Source organism: Hermetia illucens, chromosome 4 (assembly GCF_905115235.1).
Source record: "Hermetia illucens chromosome 4, iHerIll2.2.curated.20191125, whole genome shotgun sequence".
Classification (NCBI taxonomy): domain Eukaryota; kingdom Metazoa; phylum Arthropoda; class Insecta; order Diptera; family Stratiomyidae; genus Hermetia; species Hermetia illucens.
This window is the reverse complement of record NC_051852.1, coordinates 49,339,279-49,352,717: the sequence shown is the minus strand read 5'-3', so window position 1 is coordinate 49,352,717 and position 13,439 is coordinate 49,339,279. Positions and strand designations below refer to the sequence as shown.

The 13,439-nt window shown below is 42.4% G+C and overlaps 1 protein-coding gene and 2 non-coding genes across 3 annotated transcripts in view; 2 read left to right on the top strand and 1 right to left on the bottom strand.

The window, feature by feature from the left end:
- The window catches only part of LOC119653720 (mucin-17), a 238,151-nt gene that overhangs the window by 6,122 nt on the left and 218,590 nt on the right, over positions 1 to 13,439 (top strand). The window lies entirely within an intron of this gene.
- Positions 8,372 to 8,442, top strand: Trnag-gcc. The gene has a single exon. It is a non-coding gene; the product is annotated as a tRNA-Gly (tRNA).
- On the bottom strand, positions 8,707 to 8,777 carry Trnag-gcc. The gene has a single exon. It is a non-coding gene; the product is annotated as a tRNA-Gly (tRNA).

The following is a 13,439-nucleotide window of genomic DNA, read 5'->3' as shown; positions in this document are numbered from 1 at the left end:
ATTGGATGATTCTTTTGGTCGGCCTGTTGTGAAGAGAAATCAGGTAGGATGTGGCATATTGGAACAATTCCAACTATACTTTATCCTCTTTGATCTCAGCATTTTATTTTTGTTTTACTGAAGATAGTACAAAGTACGTTGCCTAAAACTGCAACCCAAAACACTAAAGTGAGTAGTCTGACATGCCAAATGCACTTCCATTACTGGCTACGTAGAAATGAAATAGTTATGCACTTGAATATACTTACACAAGAAATACACAAAAACCTTTCATACCTGAAGTGCTGAGGTGCCGGTTTCCAACTTATTTCCAATCTCGTTTGGAATATAGATAGCTTTCTGGTATCGATTTTTTAGAAGGGTGCCAGCAGATTATCTTTTCTTCCGTGCTTTCCGGTCATCGTGGTTGGTGCGTTTTCCTGTATTTGTTTACTAGGGAACAGACAATATCAATGGGTTTCGTTGTTGGTCCATATTCGCTAGGTCCATTTTGACGGCAGTGGTTGCCGGACTAGAAATTGACAGTTTCCCTTCTGTGCTACTATCAGAGGTCTCCGCTATTATTGGATATAGCGATGCACCGCGATTCGCACTTGTGTGCGTTCAACTCGGCTGCCGTAAGTCCAAATGGACACCTTGCGCGCCTCTCCTTTTGGTTGGGTTTTCTTCCTGGAAGAATCGCTTTAGTCGTGCCCCCGACGTTGAGACTGTAAAGGTAAAGGGCACACCAAAGCGAGGAATCCATTCTCGATAGTCCAAGATAGTGCAGTAATGCCTTTCCAAAGAATTGCTTCAGGCCACCGCGTGAACCTATCGATGGTTGTGAGGCAATACCGTGCGAGTCTCGCAGAGGGTCAAATAAGTCGAGGTGGATTGTGTGAAAACGTTTGGTGAACCGAGGAAATGGCATGGATTTGAACTTCTGCAACAGACACGTGTTGAAAGTCGGAAGAGAACTGGCTGATTAAGCTCCAGTGCCGAAGTTAGCGAGGGGATGCTTTGTCGGGGTTTTGTTTCAAAGCAAAAGTGAGTAGCTTATAGTCTGTGAACACTCTGAATTGCCTGCTTTCAAGGGAATACCGGTAGTATTTAATTTCGAGGTACGCAGCTAATAACTCACGATTGTAGGTGCTGTAGTGCCGTTGAATGGAATTCAGCTGTTTGAAGAAGAAGCTCAACGGCTGCCAAATTTGCTTTAATTTTTGGTGAAGAGCGGCACCTGCGACAACGTCTGAGGCATCCACGAATACGGCTAGGGGTGCATTTTGTTGAGGAAATGCCAGAAGTGTAGCATCCACCAGTTGTTGCTTGGTGGTTTCAAATGCCTGGACAACCTCTGGTTGGTTCCTTTATTGGAAACATAGAAAATTCTGCTAGTTGTATCCAATGCGGAAATGTTAAACATGCTTTTTCCTTTTTGATATTCTCTGCTCCCCGAAGCCCTTCTGCAACATCCTGAACGTTTTCGCAAAATTTAATACAAGATCTCTGCTCAATTAATCCTGACATTATAAAAATCTACGGAGTAACCTTTCTCGTCTTACATCAATCAATCAAGCGTATCTCAACAACTAATGACATTTGATATATGATGCGAAATTTGACAAAGTTGTCAGGCACAGTGCTACCAAGTCACTGTAAGAAAATAAAAGCGATACCATTGACCCGGGAAATTTGAATCAAAAATTTTTTGGACATAGTAATTGTCACATGATTTTTCTAGACTTATTCGGCCCCACGCCCCATATATCTCTCTTCTGCTTCCATGTCTGTGGAATGACACATACTCAATGACAGACATTTGGTGAAATGGTCAGCATTGCACTCAACCGTGATTATGATCCTGATCTCACAGCTGAGTCGCGTGAAATTCTCTGCCAGCAGTAAGATTTGAATGCGATAGTCTAGCGTTCTTACCACTGAGCCACCCGGATGCAGTTGAATATTCCATTTTCAATTGACAACATTTTTCAGCCTCTACTTTCTATGACATTTGGAGGAAACGCACCTGTTCTTTTATTCTGCGGAATATAAAAAGCATTCAAACTGCAGGAGCACGTGGCCACATTGCTGCTTTCCATAATAAATTATGATATTTACATTCTTCCCAGCCCCAATTCGTGCCAGATTTCATTGGCTATAAATCTGTTTCTAAATATAAAGTTTGCACTCATTTTTCCTTCCTTCCTTCCGTGCATATGCAGTCGTTTATAAACATTTCAAGATTAGCGCTCAATGGCATCATTTGCAAAATCTTCCCGTCCCCCCTTCCACGATAAACTGATTCCAAATCGCCCCCTCTACATTCACGCACACATAATCGTCTAATTGGATGTCTCCAAGAGCATCATATCGACCAAGTTGACTTTAAGGCCTGTCGAAGTGAGTAGAACCTCCATGTATGTCGAGTACCCTCTTTGACGTCAACGCACGCCACGACCGCGCAAATTTACGCAAAAGTCTGCGCTGAGACGAACCTGATTCTAATTCGATCCAAGTTAGGTACAAGCTCCCCAAGCTCCACGTTGGAACTTGGAAAGAAGTTAAATTTGTATATCTGCGCGCACAAAGTGGATGTGGAAGAGGAACAGGTCGCACTCCCGGCGTGATAGTATCTGGTCTGCTGCTCCATCGCTCGGTTGCTGTGGGTTGTGGTGGTGATTCCTCCACTCATGTTCAGCAAGGTAGATTTCTGTAACTGATGCGTTGATTACGAAATGGGGCTACTTTTGATAAGTCCTTCTTTTCGTTACTTTGATTCCGGGATCTTGCCAACATCGAGATGGAAGATGTGAAAGCGTTCGAACCTCATGCAATACTGAAGTTTCTAACTCTAATCAAATCAAGGAGAGCATGTCTGAAAATTGTCGTTGTAGAATTACCTACTGAATAGGGCAATCTTACGTCATTCCATTAGATTCAACCTGGTCCACTGCATTTCAGCTTGCAATTTTGAGGAGTTGAAAGTAATCCCTCCTGCAGACAGTCTAGTTGATACCACCAACACTCCCAAACGAGCCCCGATGAGCCAGGGAATGTCTAAACCAAACAACCATTGCACCCAAAAACAAGCGCTTATGAGCCTCCAGCATACCGCCTATAACGCACTCCATCCGCGGCCTCTATCAAACAAAGTTTTTCAAGTGTTTGCGGTTTGTTTATCGTCATAATCGTCGTAGCTTCGCAGTCCCCTATCATATGTAGATAGGGCGTCGGTAATACTTCATATGCGGCATATATGTATCGTCAGCAGATCGTCGAAAAAGAAATTGAGTGTACGACTCTTTAATGGACTGGCGTATAATGGCAGCTAGCCGTTACGCAGTGTATATTTCCATCGAGCAATCCAGTCGTTTAGACAATGATATGACACACACTGTTTGCATGTACGATTCCACCACCCGCCCAGCCATCAGCACGTCCAAAAGAGGAATCGTGGAAAACAAAGTGGAATTGAAAAAAAAAGCCCCAGCGCCGAACAGTATTGGGCAGAGAATAGTTTTTAAAACAGGCATTCCGACAAAATGGAACTGAAGAAAGTAAATGGCTGGAACAAGCACTTTTTCAGTGGAATTTCCGATAAAGTTGGATTCGATAGGGGTTAGGGTGGAGGAGATAGTGTTATTTTCGCTTGGAGAGCTTTAAATGGATAAAAATTGTTCATGTGGCGATAAAATGCTAGAATTGAGCCAGAAGAATAGTGAATTCGAATTGTTTCGTCTTTGCAGTTATGTCTTTCTCTTTTCTACTCACTTGTATTATCAGTAAATTGAAGTAAGTTGGACTAAACGGAGGAAACAACCAGTACAAGTTGTCATTCAGCCTTTGGTAAATACGGTGCAGAGGCACTCAATTTTTACGATCCTCCTTTTGAGTTGACAAGAACCTTTTTCGGCACTCGAATAGACCTTATTTCATTATATCTAGAAGAGAAAGAGAGACACGTTTTTGCGCAATCTGGGATTGGCAACCATTTTTGGAGCCATCGACAAAACCAAATCTTTCTTCATAAACCACGTTTCGATTAGTTTAGTGGGGACAAATTCAACTCCAAGCGCTTAGACCTTTGTTAAGCCCATTGTACTACCCCCGGAGATCGTCTTTTCAATGGTCCCTCGCCTACAATCCACAAGCTTACACGAATCTGAAACCATTCTCTAGACACAGAATGCGCAGATTATTCATAAATGAAAACCTTACCAATGCATCTCTTCCTCCTCCTCGCATTAGCTGCATAAAGCTGAGACCACCACTCTGATTTTTTCCATGTGCTAGCTTCAGTGGCAATGCCCCTTTGAAAGCCCTACTAGTGGCCCCGGGTTTCTTCCCAAATATTTTCGCCTGACGACAGAAGTTCAAATTTCTCTTCAGTTCGAACAACGAGCTGTGTTTCTGGATTTTTCCTTCGTGGCATTCGTCAACTTTACCTTTCATTTTCTGAAGTCAATGCCCGGCTTTGTTCATTCACCATATGAATGATATTCCCTATCTTCTTCCGGGTGGTAGGTATCCAAAATCTGACATATTCAGCCGTGCACAGCTCGGCATTCACAATGGTGATCTTGGTCCGACTGCCAGAACTCTTAGCTAGGATTACCTGCTGGAAGCAGCATTAATGCACTCTAACTTTGATTATGAAACCTCGGTTTCGCACTAAGCTTCAACATTTTCTTTTCGACATGCATTCGCAGAGAATGGTAAACTGTGTTTCGATTTATTGTCTGAGGATTGAGAGAGTCCTGAGTCTCAATCGACTTGATGACGGAATGGACCACTTGGGAGGCAACTTTCTTTCTCTCTTAGGGTCCACGGAACCGTCTTTTTGGGTTACAAACCCAAGTTATTCGAAAGAATTGACTGACAGTTTCGTTCAGGGGATCGTCATCAAGTTGATGCGGACTCAGGACTCTCTCAATCCAAAAACAAATAATTTACTTCGGCCTAGTTTAGGTCTAAACATACGACAGATTTCACTTGAATATAATTCGCATTCATGTCGTGTTTGCGATTTTATGTAAATAGAGCAATTACCACCTGTCGTCACTTTCGATCATGCAAGGCAACGTCTGTGGAGTTGCCTCTGCCCTGGATGAAACCGTCTGTCAATTTTGTTGTCTCTTCGATATTTTACCATGAGTGTAAGTCTCTCCAGGGTAATCACTTGGGCCCTACATGCCATCGTTTCCTGATGTCCGATTTCTTTGGCCATTACCACACATGGTATTGCAGCCATGTCCTCATCCTAATTCTGAAACTTTATCTTTTCCTGCAGTGCCTTCTACACTACGGCTGCAGGCTGGGGGCCTTCCCAGGTTCACGATGTCTGGTCAACGTGGCTTAATTTTCTCATACTGGCATTTGACCAGTAGCGTCCACGTCTTAAGCTTTCCCTTTTTCCGTTATTCCTGGTAAGGGTGAAGGAGACGGTTCTGATAGGCAATATTTAGCTTGCATTCTTCCTCCTTAGTGACTGAAGTTCTCTTCTCTCGAGCCTACCTTTTCCGCTTACTGGTCGAATTATTCAGTAGCAACGGGGACGGGCGGGTTTCCACTTTCCTCCAAAGTGAGAGTTGCCGCACTCTCCTTACAGGCTAACTGCTCCGCGGGCATTAAATGCAAGCTTTCTATCAAAGCGGAAGCAAGTCTTTGGCCGATTGCTTTCCTCATTACCAGCGATATTTAAGTGCCCTGGCACTCACATTGGGAATGTTTCGTTCAGTTGGCCAAGTTTCAGCAGCATCTGATGACAACTCCACCCCAATTGGCTTGATATGTTGTTGCTTTTTAGTGCTGATAGAGCTGCTTGATTTTCGGAACAGATTCGTATGGTCCAACCCCTCCATTTTGGTGGCAAACATTCTTCTGTTGTCAATGAAATGGCATATATCTTGCCCTGGAATATTTTTCCGAGGGGTCGGGCCAGTTCTGTAACTAGATTTCCCGAGGACACCCCTGCAGCCGATCCGTCTTCTATGGCCCATCTCATTCACCCATCGGTAAAGGTTGTTAAGTCTGGAGTCCAAAACTCTGGCCAATTATCGAGCATTCTTGTGTTTTGGCGATTACGACGGAGTATGCATTTTCAAAGACGAATCTGGAAACCATATAATCGGAGGGCATTAGAGCCACTTTGTCAAAGAATTTCCAGAGGAGGTATGGGTGTATAGTTGGTCGTCCTGGATATGGTGCTAGTGAACATCAATAGTCCAGCCTTCCTAGCGTTCATCGTGAGCCTATTACGAAGGCACCAACTATGGATTACTTGCAGAGTCGCAAACGTGCCGGTATTTATTACGGCTATATCGTCTGTAAATGGTTGCCCAAAGATCTCTGTGTCCTCTATAACAAAGCGAGAGGCAAGGGAGCACGCATATATCCCTCCAAATTTTCGCACTCAAAGCAGTTGCCCTTCTTTGAAATCTTGACGATCATTCTCTTCGTCCTAAGTCTTGGATTCCCAAGATTTCCGTTCGAATGAAAATAGCAAATCTGCAGATGTTGCAATAAATAACTCTGCGGGGAGACCGTTAAGCGCAACGAATTTACTCTGAGTGCATGAATGGTCGGAATGATTTCTATTCTATTTGGAGGAATAGTCTGCATCCGCATGCTACGATGACTAACCATTCCATCTATAAGAGGAGCAATCTCACCGGATACGATTAAGAACCGTTATCATGGATGAGAAGTCGACCGTTGACGTCCTGCCCAGGACAATCGAAATATTTGCGACCACATGGAAGCTTTTTCGTGATGCGTTATACGCTTCTGAAATCATTGCGTTCTCCGGCATTTTTCGGTTACCTGAACAGTACAGTGAAGTCCTCGGTGTTTTACGTAGGTACCTGTCAAGGAGACTTAATCCTACGGTCCTCTACAGACACGAATTGATTTTGTGACCACAATCAGAGCTCCACTGAGACAAGCGCAACGGTACCAGTCTATACCAAGTGCATGGCTTAGCATTCATACTGGTGGATGCAAGAATTACCTAAATCTCTACCGAACTATGGAGTACGGCACCCGTGTTGGTACGCAAACACCACGTCGAGGCCCGAAGGTCTCTTCTCGCTTGAGCACAGCCCCCATTAAACTCCCACTAGGGGGCCAACCGCAACCAACCGAGCTGTACTCAGATACGACAGGAATTCTCCTGAAGTATAAGAGTCCAGGGGCTACCTCGGTTCCCATGGTACCAGTATACCCCTGGTAAGGTTTCGTGACCGAAGCCACTTCAGATGAGTCCCCGTGCAGACTCGGGTCTGATCGCCCTAATTAGGTCTTTGGAGCATTCGCCTACTGCATCACCGCCGGCAAGCCAAAGTGAGTACAGCGTCTCCTGGTGCCACCACTATGGAGGTTCTCCTCGGCCACTTGGTTTTGGTTTGGCCGATAGGGTTGCCGCCCCATCTTCCTCACCGCCACCTCTGAGCTGCGCTGACAGGTGGAACTGCTCCAAAAGTCGACAATCATTGTGGAAGTAGAGGATGAGCAAATTCTTCAGTTGAAATCTGTTTGAAGTATTCTCGCGATCTATCCGTCACGGCTCGACAGTTGGTAAGCAAAGAACCGTTCTAGTGATTAACACAAAAAAAGTGCTCGATATCCTGTGTGAATTGGTGTCGGCTTTTGGCAAGTCGATACAGATCTCTCTCGCTATCCCGAGTATTCAGTTTATGGTAAAGATTTTTGTAATGGTTCGCTCGGGTGACAGCGACCGCTTTCTTTGCTTCCCGGTTGGCATTCTTATAAATTTGCCAATTGGCGAGTGTTTTGTCGTCGAGAATCTTGTGTTAGCGGCGTTTCTTTTCACGGACCTTCATTTCAACATCGTTATTCCAAAGCCGAGTACTTCGGTTGATGTACCGCTTACCTGGCTTGGTGACCCCGAGAGTAGAAGAGGCCGTTTTGTGGATCGTGTCTTTTATTTCATTTCATTATTGCTCTCAAAGGATAATATTAATTAAAACCTCCTTTGAAAGCTTTCGGAATATGCCGTGCCCCCCAAACTATCATTTAGAGAAAAGAGGTCGGGTTAGTTTGATCATATGAAGCCAATGTGAGGAAGAGGAAAAAATTTGTCTCTGTGGGAATTGTTAGATTTGCAAAAGCTTACGATGATCGTATTCAAATTGAGAAAGATTTTATCCGGTTAAAGGGAGAGTGATCGTATGCATATTTCGTGTTTGTAAGAGATCTTTCTGCCTGTGCGCATGGATAGGGTTTGCAAAGGTGGCGAAGTGTTTAATAATATGTGATGTTTTTAGAAGTACATAATTTGTAATGTTGCCAACTAGCATTGCTACCTAAGAAGCACTTGGAGATGGAATTTTCCGGGATGCTGTGTGATGATCGGGTGACGACCTTGTGAGCATCGGTGGTTCAGTGGTAGAATGCTCGCCTGCCACGCGGGCGGCCCGGGTTCGATTCCCGGCCGATGCAATTATTTTTTTCTAATGAGAAGATAAACAGTGAACAGATGAGATAAATATGACTACGCGTATCGCGAAATTTCCATCTTAGATCCAGATAAAGTAATCAAATATCTCCAATTGTTAATTTGCGCAGTCGAGCGAGGTAGAATGGTCCAAATTAGCTATTGTGGTCTCTAAAAAAGAACTACCACAGTAATCTTCGATATTTGCTTTTTCTTTAATTTCCACTCTCTTTTATTGCTGGGATCCTGGTATTTCTTCCAAAAAGACTTGCATCGGCCGGGAATCGAACCCGGGCCGCCCGCGTGGCAGGCGAGCATTCTACCACTGAACCACCGATGCTGTTACGTTTATTCGATACAGTACTACTCATAATTATATCTTCAGCAAAAAACGATAAGCAATATTTCATCTCCAGAAGAGTTGATTTTTGTGACGTCTTATATATACGTTTGATTATTTTTTGTATATATATGATACATTCTTTAAAAACAATTACTTTCCTATTGTTAAATAATTATATATATATGTTTTACAATTGCAAATGTTAAACGAGAAAATAGATATAATAAGTTCTACTTTTAATATAATATATATATAACAATTAACTTGAATCTTTTTCAGTCTTAATTGGACTTGAGACCCGAAATAATACGTACTTTAAACAATTTAATGCAAGTAATGAAGCAAAAATAACATTCTTTCTAGACAATATCTAGTGACAAACAAGTCGGGAAACCGGAAGCTGGGCGCTTCAGGTATGAAAGGTTTTGTTTGCTTCGTCTGTGAGTATATTTGAGTGTAGAACTATCCCATTTGTACGTAGCCCGTTAAGAATATGCATTTAGCATGTCAGATTTAGTACTTCGGGTTGTAAATTTACACGGTAAAGACAACTTTGAACTACTGTAACTTTGTTACTAATAGTATGATTTTGATAAAAATCGGAGATAATATGCTTCAAATTATATTTTATATTACTACCAACCTTTTATAACTCTGAGATAAACTTAAGGGGGGTTTTACTCAATTTTACCAAAAATATAGCAATATACTGTTATTAACTTAATTTGAAAAGATATCGATATGGAGAGTATTTTGAGGCCTGCGCACCATATAGAGGCAGCTTCATGATTCAGATTTTCTGAGAATGGGTCCGTTAAAGAAATCATCACTTTCCACTCCTCCCACTCCCCGCTTTTCTAACTAATCTCAAAACTAATACCGGCTTCGAAAAGTACTAATCGAGACCTTTCGTATGATACCCCACATGAAATTTACACCCCTCTTTTACATGTATGAGAACCCCCCTAAATCTTAACTTAGAAGGATATCACTCACTGCATGTCTGGGAGTCCATAGATCCCACCTTGGAATTTCGTGTCAATCGGTATAGCCGTTTCTGAGAAAAGTGCCTGTAACAGACGGACGGACATTGAACCGATTTTAATAAGGTTTTGTTTTGCAAACAAAACCTTAAAACAAGTCGGGAAACCGGAAGCTGGACGCTTCAGGTACGAAAGGTTTTGTGTATTTCTTAGTACGTAGCACGTAATATATCCATATATTATGTGAGAGTATCCACTTGCGGGTGATATTGACATTCATAGTCTCCAATTTTCAAAGAAGCAACAAATTTGAGGTATTATAACTTTGTTAGTAAGTGCGATTTCCACCAAACTTGGTAGGATCATGCTCTATGTTACAGTGTATATCACTGTAAAATTTCATGGTGCTGGGATGAACTTCAGACGGGTTTCGCAGCCAATTACTAAAAATTATAGTAATATACTATTATTAACTTTATTTGAACAGATATCGGTATGGAGCGTATTTTGGAGACCAGGTACCATATAGTGGCAGCCTCCTGATTTTTTTTTCGATTTTTTGGTTGGGTAGTTTCTGAAAATGGCTCCCTCTTCCAACAAATATCAAAACTAAGGCCGGCTTCTACTAATCGAGACCTTTAATTTTGTACCCCACATGACTATATTTGGTGTAAAAAATTTACACCCACCTTTTGCATGTATGGGGACCTCCCCTCAAATTCGACTGCATGCATGATCGTTCATAGTTCCCACCTTCCTACCAAATTTGGTGTCAATTGATGCAACAGTCTCCGAGAAAAATCCGTGTGACGGACAGACAGAGAGACATGCCGTAAACCGATTTTGATAAGGTTTTGTTTTATACAAAACCTTAAAAAGGGCTGGGAAGAGGTAGATTTTTCATGGATGGAATTTTCATATTTCACTCGAATGTCAATTAATCTCGTTAATTATGACGTCAGCATCTTATTTGTATGGCTTAGGATCTGTAAGTTCGCACGAAATTGATAAGTTTGAACTACGATAACTTTCACACTAATAGTCGGATTTTCATGGAACTTGTCATGCGTATGCACGATATTGTCCTCTATGCCGGTGCAAAATTAGTACTCCTAGGATCAATTTCGGGTTTTTATTTTCAGTTAATTTCTAAAAGTTGGTAATATACTATCGGTAAGTTTATTTGAGCAGATATCGGAATGGGACATATTTTGAGGCCTAGATTTCATCTAAGCGCACTTTCCTGATTTTGTTTCGGATTTTAAGGTTGTGTAGTTTCCAAAAATGAGTCCTGCCTCACTTTAAGTGTGTACATTTTGACTCCTTACTCGCGCACTTTGCAATTCACGTCAAAATTAATATCAGATTATATTAACCGAGACCTTTCATTTGATACCTTACACGATTATATCCAATCAAAAAAAAATACGAAATCCCCCCTTTGCATATATGGGGAGTCCCCCTTTAAACTCCGTCGAAATTTATGTCACTCACTGCATGGGATTTCACAGTTCTTATCTGTCCACCAAATTTCGCCCGGATCGGTTTAGCTGTTTTAGAGAAAAGTGCGTGTGACAGACAGACAGTGAATTAATTTTAATAAGGGTTTGTTTTACACAACCTTAAAAAGCATAAAAAATACTCTAGACAAAGAAAAAAATCTGCCAGTCGTTTTATTCGAACTAAATTAGTGTCGTTTGTTGAGCAGGGTTAGAATATTACAAGCATTGGTTTATTGTATCGAGTACGACTTGTCATGAATCTGAATGCTTAAGGGAGATCAGAAGACCATCTCGAATTATCAATCACGACGCTTGAGTATATTTTACATTTTAAATTTACCGAAAGTGATCGTGTAGGTCTGCCTGAACTTAATTGCAGTTCAGCAGAAGTTCCCTCGTACGCGTTTGTATACCATGGTGCTAGCTAGTGTGAAAATTCGCCCAGGGATTCTTGGTAGCTTCTGTTCTTGGTGATTAAAAACAACCCATTTTGGATGATCATTAGGCTCATGTATTATTCGCCGGTTTATTTGTTTGTGCCAAAAAAGTGGTGCAGAGATTCATTCGATTGTTGCATCCTAATGCATAGCGGCTTTATAATTTCCATGGTTCCTACCAACCTTCGAATTTATCTAAATCCAAAATTATATTTAACTAGCCGAACGAACGAATTTTAAGCCCACCATCACCCCAACCCTGTAACTAACGGTCGTTTCCATCACTACCCACACCTCTCATTCATTATATTCCTAGGCAGCCTCCCTTGTCCCAACCAATCCCTTAACCTATGTGATACCTCAGCAGGATGAAGCCTTATACACCTCGATGCTCATCCTGTCGAGACAAAGAGGGAAATCTGATTTCCGACAGAATGGGCATATTAGAGCGATGGGTTGAGTACTTTGATGAGCTACTGAACAACCAGAACATCGGCGAGTTGGAGGTCCCGCCAACTGAAGACGACGGACAAATACTGCCACCACCAAGTTTAGTAGAAACAGTCCGTGCAATTCATCAGCTAAAAAATCATAAGTCGCCAGGAGCCGATGGAATTACAGCCGAATTGGTTAAATATGGAGGCGACCAGTTACACCAAGTGGTTCATCAACTTGTGCTCAAGGTATGGGACAGCGAATCAATGCCTGACGATTGGCAACGAGGCATAATCTGTCTCATACATAAAAAGGGAGATATCACACAGTGCAGCAATTATAGAGGTATCACGTCGCTGAGTACCATCTATAAGATATTCTCCACTATCTTGCTAGGCCGGATAGCTCCATACGCCCAGAACATCATTGGCCCATACCAAAGAGGCTTCACTCCAGGCAAATCAGCAACAGATCAGATTTTCTCTCTGCGGTAGGCGATGGAAAAACTGTTGGAATATGGACAACAGTTGCACCATCTGTTCATCGACTTTAAAGCCGCCTATGATAGGTAAAACTGTACACGGCCATGAGAGAATTCGGTATCCCGACGAAATTATTATAATAAGACTGACTAGGCTGACCCTGACCAATGTACGAGGCCAGATAAAAGCAACAAGATCACTCTCAAGACCATTCGACATCAACAACGGTCTACGACAAGGGGATGCGCTATCATGCGTCCTCTTTAACCTGGCCCTCGAGAAAGTGTTCCGTGATGCTGAGGTGAATGCAAGAGGTACGATCCTCTTCAAGTCCACCCAACTACTGGCCTATGCTGACGATATCGACATCATGGGAAGAACCACCCGAGATGTACAAACTGCCTTCATCCAGATCGAGCAGGCGGCGCGAGATCTTGGGCTGCACATCAATGAAGGCAAGACAAAATATATGGTGGCAACGTCAGCACCGAAGACGAATCAACCAACAACATCAAACCGCACTGGTCAAACACGAGGAAGAATAAGGATAGGAGAATACAACTTTGAGACCGTTGATAATTTCTCCTATCTAGGGTCGAAAATCACAACCGATAACAGCTACGATGATGAAATTCGCTCACGGTTGTTGTCAGCCAACAGAGCCTATTTCAGCTTACAAAGACTGTTCTGCTCGAAACGTCTCACCATAGGGTCAAAGCTCTTACTGTACAAGACTATGATCTTGCCAGTCCTCATGTATTCCTCGGAAACTTGGGTTCTTAGCAAGAAAAATTGCAAACTCTTGGCCGCGTTCGAGAGA